The sequence below is a fragment of the Ursus americanus genome, chromosome 9 (genome assembly GCF_024610735.1).
Source record: "Ursus americanus isolate L20-20 chromosome 9, mUrsAme1.1.p, whole genome shotgun sequence".
Classification (NCBI taxonomy): domain Eukaryota; kingdom Metazoa; phylum Chordata; class Mammalia; order Carnivora; family Ursidae; genus Ursus; species Ursus americanus.
The window spans coordinates 57318752-57330850 of NC_142135.1; the positions used below are offsets into that span (position 1 = coordinate 57318752).

The 12099-nt window shown below is 36.8% G+C and overlaps 1 protein-coding gene across 23 annotated transcripts in view; it reads left to right on the forward strand.

Annotated features, from left to right (window-relative positions):
* The window catches only part of STAU2 (staufen double-stranded RNA binding protein 2), a 312861-nt gene that overhangs the window by 242076 nt on the left and 58686 nt on the right, over positions 1–12099 (forward strand). The window lies entirely within an intron of this gene.

Sequence of the window (12099 nt, forward strand, 5' to 3'; positions counted from 1 at the left end):
TAGCATGGCTGGTAATGACTGTGTGTTGAGGGGAGCAGTAGGTGAGGTTGACTAAGCTAATGAGCATGGCTATGATTGTGGAGTCACCTCTGAGAACTCTCACTGAACTCTGTACTTAGGCTTTCAAAAACAACTAAAAAATCCTGGAACAATAGAAAGTAGTCTGGGCTCATTTAATGGATACCTGGTAATTTTCTGACATAATAGTAGCTTGTATTGCACACTTTGCAATGCCAATCTGAATCAGTAACAATGAAATGCTGTATTATTTCTGTACTCTGTATTTGTACTGAACTCTTAAATGTTAAGAGTTGAAAACAAAGCTTGGTACTGGACCTCTTTTCATCCTCCCTTCCCCACCCCCACCCCCACCCCTACTTCTTGGTTATGTAGGGAAGGAATTTTCCGTTAACTCTCTCTCAGTGGCAAGTTTAAAGAAAAAAAAAAATTAAAACATGCCAAATCAGAAAAACACTGAACCAAGGGCTCTTGCCAGGTTTAATGGTGTCTTTCCTTTAGTATTTTTACATTGCTAAATGAAGCCTGGTTGATTTATTTCTTAAGGACAAGTATAATGTATATTGAACCCAGGAGTCAGAAGATGGACATTCTTGTCTAACACATCAATAAATATGTGATCTTTGGCAAATTACTTAAATCTCTGCTAGGTCTTTGTGGGCCTCAGTTTCCTCAACTGTAAAGTGGGAGTTTGATTTGGGGTACCTCCAAGATTTCTTCCTGTTCCATAGTTCTGACTGAATCCGTTCCAGATTTCTAACTTAGGGTGAAAGTTTGCCTGAAAAATCAGTAGATTTTAAATACAGCTTAGCTAATTTTTTATTGGTTAGAAAAGAAGGAACGTATAACTTATTAAAAATTTATTCAAACCCCTTCAATCAAAGTTTCCCCACCCATGTGTGCTGTGCCTTCCTAAATAATGCCAGAGAAGTCTAGGATAACTTTTTTCTGTGCGAGTACACGCAGAAATGTTAGGGGAAATAGACTGTGTGCCTTTTTGAGTCACCTGTTGAGAAAATAGGCAACTATTGACAAGTCTGATTCATGGCTGAGTGACTGCTCTGCTAGCCTTCACATGATCCCCACTGAGCAAAATCTTTGACCGCCTGCTAAACGAGGTCTGTTTGAAGTTTCTTTTTAACATTTCCAAAACGTTAATTCAGCAGGATGTCTCCACTGGGGTTCTCCATGTCACCAAATCAGCAGCTGTTGAAATCCATTCACTTCAGCATGAAATGTTTTCATAAGTGCTTTTTTTATTTGTGACAACAGCAAAGTAAACATAAGACTAAAATTCTACCTCATTCAACATTTACATGTGTTAAAACTGCTTCTGATAGCAGTTTACATTCATGGTATTTATTTGCAAGCATTAATACAATAGACAGTTTTAATACAGAGGATTTGAAATCAGCCTTGCCTGCAACGTATACTGTGCCGGGTATTTCTTTCTTAAATAATTTATCTAAACATTTATAGTTGGAAAAAGCAAGGATTCATACTCTGACTTTAAAGCAGAAGTTTATATTCCTTACGAAGCCCTGATTTTTGTGATTTTTGTGTCCATCGCCAGTTTAGGATATGTTTAAATCTCCAGATGAACTCTTTATCAATTTTGCATGACAGTATTTATAAATTCTTTAAGATATTTGCCACTTTAAAAGGAAAAATATTAAGCTTCCAGGGAAATAATTCAACAGAATAAAGTAATGTAAAATTCTTGCGGTAAAGACCTGAGGCTGGCCAAATCTGATGGTAAAGATAAGACACACCAAAGTCTACAGATGATATTGAACTGTTTCAATAGAGCTGTACTCCTTCGAGCTAGGATCTTTTATTCATTGTAAGTAAAAACCATATATCTTTCATCGATTGCAGAGTTAAGCATGAGAACTGTTACATTTTCTCGACACAGTTTGAGCAGAGTCCCATTTTCTGTTTGTTCAGGTTTTAAAAGACTTAAGTGTAGTTTTATAAGTTCATTAACTTGCTTCATCCTTTGAGGTGCATTTCACCTCCATATTATCAAATTTCATTACATGTGAAGAATTATCAGATCAACCCATTATACAGCCTAGCAGCGTGAAGTCTTCTTCCGTCTACAGGGAGAATATTGTGTACATCAGCCTCTCGGGTTTCAGTGGGAGGCAGAGGGTTGCACGGTGTCCATTTGTCAAGTTGATCGCACTGCAGTGAGGTTACATTAGCTTGTCTTTGAACAGAAGTGAAATCTTATGCGAAGCTCCCCTTTCTGTCATTTACACTAACATCCATCCTCTTAAACCGAGGCCTCTGAGAAAAACAAAGTGATGGCACAATATAATCAGTCACTCAACTTGTCTGTCATCTGTTTTCTTAAGGAAATGACTTTTAAGTCAGAGCAGAGAACTGTAGAAAATTAACAAAGGTTGTAGTAGTAAAAGTGGGTGGAATTTTTTTAAACTGCAGATGTCTTTTTGAGAAGATTTTACATGCAGAATGGCAAAAAGGATCCCCCCCACCTCATAATGAATCTCACGAAATGTACTTCTTCTTGAACAATAGACCTACTGCTGTTAACAACTGGAGGCTTTTTTTTTTTTTGCTTAATGTGACTACATGTTAATGCTCCCAAGAAACTTTCTGTAAAACTGAGTCTATAAAACTCTTAGCCTCAGTGGGTCCTCTGACAATTAGCTTGCCACCTTTCAGTTCAGAGCTAGCCGAATTTCGGTTGTATAACAGCAAATCTTGCATATAGTAGGCTGCTTTAGGGTAAATGGTACTTTAAATGTAAATTATTGGCATTTCATTACCTAATATTACACTTAGACAATTCCTTTAAAACTCTTAGTCTCTGTTAAAACCATAGCTATATCGCCAATGATGGCCAATCTATGGCTGGCGATCAAATTTGCAACTTTTATTTCCCTAAGCCTGTTTTATGGGCTGAAACACTCAGGTCATTTGCACCCTTCATTCATCACGAAGTAGTTAAACTCAGATTGTTAAACCAGGAGAGATTAGCTGACAGACAATGGTACATTAGATTAAGGCCGCCTCCAGTCATACTTAACTATTTATCCGTCCCATTTCTGCAACGTTTTTTAGCAAACCCTGTTCTTTCGGTGGACTTTAAAAGAAGCGGGAAGAGAATTTTAAAGGGACATAACCAATCTTTTTTCAGTGTTGTGATTAATATTTTTTATCATTGTCACTTGCTCATTAACTAATATTAAAGACCTCTTGAAAAAGAAATTACTTGCCAGTGTGCTTAAATACAAAGGAAGTCTCCCTTGCATTTGCTTTGTAGACATATTTAGTAGTTACACTGCTGTTAGGTTTAAAAAAAATAACAAATTTGAAAAAGCAATCCCGTCTGCCAAAGTATTGCCAAAGCACACTCAACCTTTTCTTGAAAAAACTATTCTAGAAAATTCCTTAAGAATTGGTAGACAAAATTGATCCGTACTTCTTAGTAATGGAGAATAGAAGCTTAGATTTTCCAGAAAAGAAAATAGATGCATACGTATTTTAATTATAGTTAAATGCATTTCACAAAATATGACTATTATCATTCCCAGTGTTCCCCTAAACAAGTTTTTAAGCATTTTATTATAGAGAGCTGTTTTGTTTTCTTCCCTTTTGAAACTTACGTGAACATTTGGAATTGGTGAACTTCTGAGAAACCCAGGAGATCAATCTTGATTAGTTTATTTTTCTTAGCAAAGATTTTGATAGCCTGGTATAGCCTTTTTTTTTAAAAAAAAAAAAAAGAGCATTCCTTATTTCCTCTGTTGAGGGATGAAATACTGTTAAAAGCAACTCAATGAAATAGCGAAAAACAGTTTAAGTAACCGAATCTTTCATTGTCGATGAGGAAACCTCAGATTTAAAAGACTGATCTTTAATTGCCCTTTTCCTCATATTTCTTCCCAATTTAACCTCAAGGTGATTTTTAAAGTCATGGCTAAATTGGATGGTCATTTTACCTTTGCTTTGGACCAATTTACTGTAGCTTTATTTCCTTTACTCAATTTTATTTCCTTGGGCTAGCAGAGACATAAATGCTGGATTCGTTGTAATCAAAAGCTATTTCCTGATAAATTTGGTCTTCTAAATAGGAAATGTGAACATTTTTTACCTTTGAATATTCACAACTGATGATATCAAAAGCCCTGTCAAAATACTATATATTTGGGGCGCCTGGGTAGCGCAGTCGTTAAAGCGTCTGCTTTCCGCTCAGGGCGTGATCCCGGCGTTCCGGGATCAAGTCCCACATCGGGCTCCTCTGCTGGGAGCCTGCTTCTTCCTCTCTCACTTGCCTGCTCTGTACCCTCTCTCGCTGGCTGTCTCTCTGTCACATAAATAAATAAAATCTTTAAAAAAAAAAAAAAATACTATATATTTATTTATAAATTATATATTTTCAGAAGTATATATATAGTTTTCTGATTTTAGTCCCATCATTTTACTTGGAATTTGAAATTATATTTATAAATAAAAGTAATTTTAAAATTTATACTGTATGGAAGAGTACACTTACCTTACCCTGTTGTGCTTTCAAGGGACAAAAATAATTATGGTAAAATTTTCTTTCATTCACACAAATATTTCCTAATATTTACTGCAAACAGACTGTGTGCCACAAAACTGAAACTGTTTTGCCTGGATTAAATATGTGGACCATTCAAAATGGTTTTTGTTCATTATAAACTGACTTTAACCAAACAAATTAGGTAAGAAAATTTTGTATTCCAGGGGCGCCTGGGTAGCGCAGTCGTTAAGCGTCTGCCTTCGGCTCAGGGCGGGATCCCGGCGTTCTGGGATCGAGTCCCACATCGGGCTCCTCGGCTAGGAGCCTGCTTCTTCCTCTCCCACTCCCCCTGCTTGTGTTCCCTCTCTCGCTGGCTGTCTCTCTGTCACATAAATAAATTTAAAAAAAATCTTAAAAAAAAAAAAGAAAATTTTGTATTCCAGAATCACTGATTCTCCCAAATATTTCATTACGATTGGTTAATGTAGGTTATGATTCATTATAAAACATGAATTTTTATGTTATATATTTATATATGTATATATATATACACACACACACGTGTATATAGGTTGTATCTCATAAAAACTTACATTCTGTTTTTTAAATGAAGTTTAACCTCTCCTCCCTTGGATCCCAAATTTTTATTTTCTTTTGCAGTATCAGTTGTTGATCTGAATCAAGCTAATTTGATGTGGGATTATTTAAACCACTGTTCAACACTGATAATATGACCACAATGTTGCCTCGTACAGATTTACTTAAAGCGCTCAAGATGTGCCAGCGTGCCTTATGTGGGCAGTTTGCAGGAAAAGTGTTCTTTTTCGAGTTGCAGAGTACAGCAGGATAAGGCAAGAGCTGGACACTGAGCAAACAAACAAATCAGAAGATCTCCTATCACCCTCTTTATCAAATAGAAAGGCACTCCTGTGTGTTTATGTGAAAGGGGAGAAAGGTAAATTCTTCATCCATAATCACTGCTGTGTTTGGGAGCTTCCTCTATTATTACAGAAAATTCACAAGTCATCTCTTCACCTCTTTATTAAATTCCAGTGATGATTAGAGGTTTTCAGTTTGGGAAGAAAACACTAGATTTCCTCCCTTCCATATGTCAGGACACTTTTACCAGCCTCTCCACTCCTACCGCTCACCAGAGCTAATAACGGGCACCGAGTCCCGAGCTCCTTCCCAGAAGTAATTTTTGGAGAATCCTCTCCGAAGGAAGTTCTTTGCATCATTTCCCTAACTGACCTACAGACTGCCTTGGCATCCTGATGAACAAGAGAGTTCTTAAACCATAGCTTCATTAAAATGCTTCCTTGCTTGAATAATGCCATAGGTAGGAGGAGAAGAGCTTATTGTATTTATCACCCCCACCAGTTCCAAGGGTTCAATGGCCAATGAGGAGGGAAAATTCTGGAATATTAGATATGGGTTTCTGTGAACATTATAAGAGATTTTGTTGCATTTCTAATGTAAAACAGCCCTTTTAAAAGCAAATATGAAGAAGAGATATTTTTAAGGAAAAACTGATAGGAAAAAGATTTTCCATTATTAGATGTCATGTTTGGCAAAATACAGCAAAGAAAGACAGTTATCATATGGTTTCACTCATCTGTGGAACATGAGCAATAGCACGGAAGACCGTAGGGGGATGGAGGGAAATCTGAAGGGGGGAAAATCAGAGAGGGAGAAAAACCATGAGAGACTCTGGACTCCCGGGAAACAAATGGAGGCTTTCAGAGGGGACGGGGGGTGGGGGATGGGGCAACTGGGTGATGGGTATTAAGGAGGTCACATGTGGTGATGAGCACTGGGTGTTATATGCAACTAATGAATCACTGAACACGACATCGAGAACCAATGAGGTACTATACAGTGGCTAACTGAACATAATACAAAAAAATACCTGTTTTGCTTTTCGTACAAAGATCTAGTTGGTAATATGCAAAACCAGTCTCTAGTACAGATTTGTGATGTTAACTCATTGCATATAATATTTATTAATATTTTTCTATTTATATGCTCTTCTGAGCAACTTAGAAAGGAAATCATGTGGAGAAAAGAAAACCCCATTGAATTTTTCATGTGCTTATTCATTTGAAATAAATCACATAGGAACTTACCGGTATGAAAAAATATACCAATAGTAACATTAAATTTTTCACATTTACCTTCAAATAGTCTATTTAGTTATTTGTTCATTTACTTATATATTCAAAAAGAATTTGGGCATTTGCTAATGGCAGGCCCTGGAGATTCAGGAGCCAGAACACAGGATTCCTGTGCTCGCTGAGCTCCCACAGCCAATAAAAGAAGACAATGTGTCCTGTACTTAATTGACATAGTTTCAGATTAGTTTGTAGAAAGAGGCCTGGCCTCCATTTTTTCCCTCTGTCTGGACTCCTTAAGAGAAGAATCCAAGATCCTAAATGTTATTCCCCAATCGCCTTGTCAGCTTCTCCCACTAACCCACACACGGCTTTGGCTTTGGCCGCACCACCTAATTTTCCTTGGGCTTTCCTGGCTATTGTGTTCTTGCCGTTTCTTCATTTTGGACAGCCTTCTCCCTGTCTTTTACTTTCATGGTTCTATTGCTTCTTGAATCTCATTGCAGAGGTCACTCTTAGCGGAAACACATTTTTTAATTCTCTTTAATGATCTTTCAGATCTTTCCCTTCACTGAAACCTCCCTGTACTTTGCGCTTCTGTCCCGGAGCCCTTGGTAATTGGGTTGTCAAGGCCTCCAGGTTGGACCAACATCTTTTAAGTACGCGAAATTGTGCCTAGAAGATAGTCAATGCCTATAAGTCACATTAAATTGATTGATAACTTTGGAACAAATTATTATTTTAAATGCGTAGGGATGTAGTTCTCTAAATGGATAAGCAAAACAAAGCAACATTTTAAAAATTGCCTGTAATCGCAGTTGCAGGTGTGGAGGGTTGCATCGTGAATTCAGATAATAGGCACTGTTCTGACAGTGCTGACCCCCCTGCTGCTTCCTTTTGCCCATGAGATTAGAATGTGTCTACCTGAATTTGGTCTTTGAGAAAGGATGAAGAGTAATTATGATGTAACATTACTAAATAATGAATAAGGTATGAAAAAAGTAAATACCTTTAGGTTATTTCCTTTACCTCTGTCAGGGCCAGTTGTCATTCCTTATTTTATTAGAGAAAACTTTGCAAGTAATTAAAACTAACCTCCAGTGTGCCTAGTTTTTGAATGTTTAATTGCCACAGAGAATGGAGTGATTTACCAGGGTGACACAGGGAGCAGGGAGCAGAACTAGGAATCCCAGGTTGGTCATTTCTTCTAATGTTCTATAACTTGGGTGTTGGTAAACAGAAGTACCATCCACTTTACAGACTAAGATATTACCCACACTTTCCTCGCAAGCACTAGGTGGGTTTGGTAAAACATCATTTAACCCTCACTGCATCAGAATGTAATGTAATAAAAACCCATCCATTAACAAGGTTCTACTGTGCTAGGTTTCCAGTGCCTCGCTTCTATTCCAGAAAGAAGGTTTTAAAGACAGAATATTCAAATCCATCCAGCTAACCTCTCTTCCATCACATGGTCACTTGCACTAGAAATATATACTCAGAGCTAACTCTTGTCTTTGCATATTTCAAGGATGTTCTGTTAACTTGAGCTAGATTCCAATGGTCTGTAGCAATTCTAGAAGCAACTTCAAAACAGTGACTTCTTCCATACTCCCATGCTCATAAATATCAGATTTTTAAAATTGTTTTTATATCATGTCATTATGCTGGCTTCTAAAACCTTACCGTTTATTAGCAATACCCAAAGGGACTTACTGTTAGAAACATAGGGACTTGATGAGCTCATGGCCATTGTCATCCCTGTCTTTGTATGAAATGTAGCATTTTAAATTGTTGTTGACACTAAAAGTGAACACTAATCACATCTTAATATGAGACTAACTCTGGCCATGACTATATTTTTCTTTTCCTCGTGAAAATGCTCCCTTGCTGACGCCACGGCTGAAACAAAATCCTCAGCATTTAAAAGAAAAGAGCCAGCAAGAGCAATGACTCTGTAAACACCACTTCAATCAAACCCTGATACCAAATATAGCATTATGTTCAATGCATGTAGGCATGGCCTCAGCGTGTCCCACACAGTTAATCTCAAAGTCCTGCATATCAATCACACCTCCTTCACATACCTGGCCTGGAGCCTTAATGGAATTCCTCCTCGTTATTTCAGTGATAGCTTACTTCCTCTGTTTTTCCAATTGGCTGATCATTGTGCCAAGTTCTTCAAGGAGCATTTTCTTACCTAAGCAACATTGTAATGTTGTAATATATGCTGACAGTTCATTTATACAGCCCTTTTTGTTCCAAATGTTTTTATGTTCAATTACTGAAATTTAATCATCAGAAGAGATTGAATTTTCTCTAGATCATACAGCTTTGCTTAAATGTTAAGTTAATAGTACATTACTGAAATATAAGATTTCAAAGGTTTAACAATTCAATATCAAGAAAATTCATTAAGCTTTGAACTGATCACCTTTGAAATCATAGATAAGAGCTGTGTAAATGGTCACATATAAATCACATATTTTAAGAGGAGTTCATTTGAAATTACAACAAACCAAGTCAATGATTGCTTATGATTGTCCAGACAATTTGTGAGCATTTTTCTGTCTTGTTTTTTGTTTTGTTCCTGATTTCTTCAAGTTCTTGTGGACATGCTTTTTGGTTTTATTTTCCAGCCTCTGCTATCCTTAATATTATCTTGTTAAAATTCCTTCAAGCCAAGGGATTCTTTTTACTCTTTCATTGGCATGTTGAAAACACTTTTTCTATAACTCCATTTTTGTGCTATTAGAAATAGAGAACAAAGAGGAAAGACCAACCCCTCTATCCTCCAAAGTGTCTCTTGTTTTAGGCTTTCAGTTTCTTTTGTTGACCACTGACTATTCTGTGCATGGGTTGTTGTTGGTTTTGTTTTGCTTTGTTTTTTCAATTTCTTGTGTAAGGTACAAAGCAAATATTAAATATTATTTTTGGTTCTGATACAGGGAAATTAGAAGAGGTATGGAAGCTCTGTTTACCATTCTTTGTAGAGAAAACCACCAGTTAAGCCATCCCAATTGGGTAAATAGCGTCCATTCTTTAATTCTGAACCTATTTTCTTCCTGTGATTCTTAAGTTTTATTTAGTGGGTGGTTCAAATCAATAAATAAGTTATATATAAAATATTGTAATACCCAATTATTGCTGTATGACAAAATTTCTATCCACAATTAGTGATTCTTGCTCTTTCTGACTGTGAAAAAAATTTTAGTATAGGTAGCTTGTAGCTCAAATAAAAGACTTCTGTTAAAAATAAAACTTAAGCATATTTAATACAAATATGTAGTCCAGCCTGTATTAAATGAAAGGCAGTATACTGAAATGACTTCTGCTACTCTTTATTCAAAGAACTTTTTTGGCTTAGGGTGTTTGTGTGAGGGTGTGTGTTTGCATATAGTCAATTTACAAAGTGCCAAGGTAAGGACTTTCTTCTCTTTCCTTTAGATTCCCTTCATACCAAGAAATATGTCATGTATGCTGAGATAAACCAATTTGTTTACTGTTAAATGTCTATTAAGTATTGAACTAAAAAGAAAGAGCTTTTTTTGTTGTTGTTGTTGTTAGATCACGAGCCTTTTTCCTTTCTGTATTCGTTACGTTTCATCATTATAACTAGTAGCTATGGTGGCTGCAGTGGGAATTCTCCAAGATTTGAAGTCTAGGAGTAAACTGCCAGTTCATACACGGACCCCCAGCAGCTGGAGCACAGGCCAGTTGCTCTACCTGTCTCTGATGAAAAATGTTAATACCTGCTGGCAGGCTTACAGTGGGGATTAGATGAGATAATATGTATGAAGAACTGAGTGCAGCCCCACACCTGAGAGGAGCTTTTAAAATGGTACAAATTAGCTGCAGCAGGAAAAGAAAAGAAAAAAAAGGCCCTCCAGGGATAAGAGTCTATTTCAATGAAAGGAAGAAGAACCCACGTGTGTGGGATAGCACTCAAAAGATTATTATAGGCACAGACTAACTGCACAGAAGGGAAACCTCACTGAGATGATAAGGGACCCATGTATTGTACTAGACTTAAAGGAAAACAAAGTTGTTTTAAGAGGAGAGAATTTTTAGCCATACCCAACTTTGATTCATCCCCAAGACTCAGTAGCCACGTGCAATGAAAATTCATTATAATCTTTCCACAAGCAGTATTTCCTCCTTTAAAAAAATCGCAGCTGAAAACTCAAAGCAGTGAATGCTTCCCCCTCTTTCTGAAATATGATTCTATTTTAAATGAATTTTATTTTTTTGGATACTTAATCTGTTATTACACTTTAATCAGGAGTATTATTGTGTAACTAACTTATACAAAACTAGGCCTTTGGTTGGGGCAATATCGTAGAGATGTAGAGTTGCAGAAATGCCCTTCTAGCTAGAGAGAGCTTTCGTTTGGTTCGCCCCCGCAAAAAACATTTTTTGACTTACTTTGATCCAAATACTTATTCCTAGAATCAGAAGCTAGAAGTGACTCTCAAATTCTAATATGCCTCAGAATTCCCAGGTGTAGTTGTTAGAACACAGATTTCTGGGACCCCTCCCAGAAAGTCTGATTCAGTGGGTCAGGAGTGGAGCTTGAGAATTTGGACTTCTGTCAAGTTCCCAACTGATACCGATGCTGCCAGTCTGAGGAATCACACTGCCCTGCTCTGGGGCTCATCTTTTTATATCCTTTTAACCACTCAGAACTTGTTAATAATGTATTACTGTTATGATTTGTGTCAGACATTTTATAGAGACACTTGTTCTGTATGCACGGCTGGTGGTTCTTTGCATTCAGAGATATTCAAAGAAAATCGAAAGCTGAAGTGACTGTATTGATATGAGACAGAGTAGATTTTAGAGCAAAGATATTAACAAGGATAAAGAAGATCATTTCATAATAATAGAGTGATTCATCAAGAGGACACAGTCCTAAATGTTTATGCGTGTGTTAACAAACCTTCGAAATATGGGAAGCAAAAGCTGATAGAACTGCAAGGAGAACCAGACAAATCTACAGTTAATAGTCAGAGATTTCAGCACTCCTCACTCAATAATGGAGAGAACAAGTAGAGAGAAAATCATTAGGATATAGGAAACTTGAACACTGTGAACCAACTTGACCCAATTGACATGTATAGAACACTCCAGTGAACCTTGTACATACTCTTCAAGTCCACATGGAACATTCTCCTGTACAGATCATATTCTGGGCCATAACACAAGCTTCAATAAATTTAAAGGGATTCAAGTCATACAAACAATGTTCTCCACCACACTGGGATTAAATTACAAATCAATAACAATAGTATATGGAAAACTGCCAATATTTGGAAGCTGAACACTCTTTTAAAGAATGGACAGGCCGAAGAAGAGATCACAAGAAAAATTAGATTATATTTTCAATTGGAAAATGAAAATACAACTTGTTAAAATTTGTGAGCATAGCTAAAGCAATATTAACAGGGAAGTTTA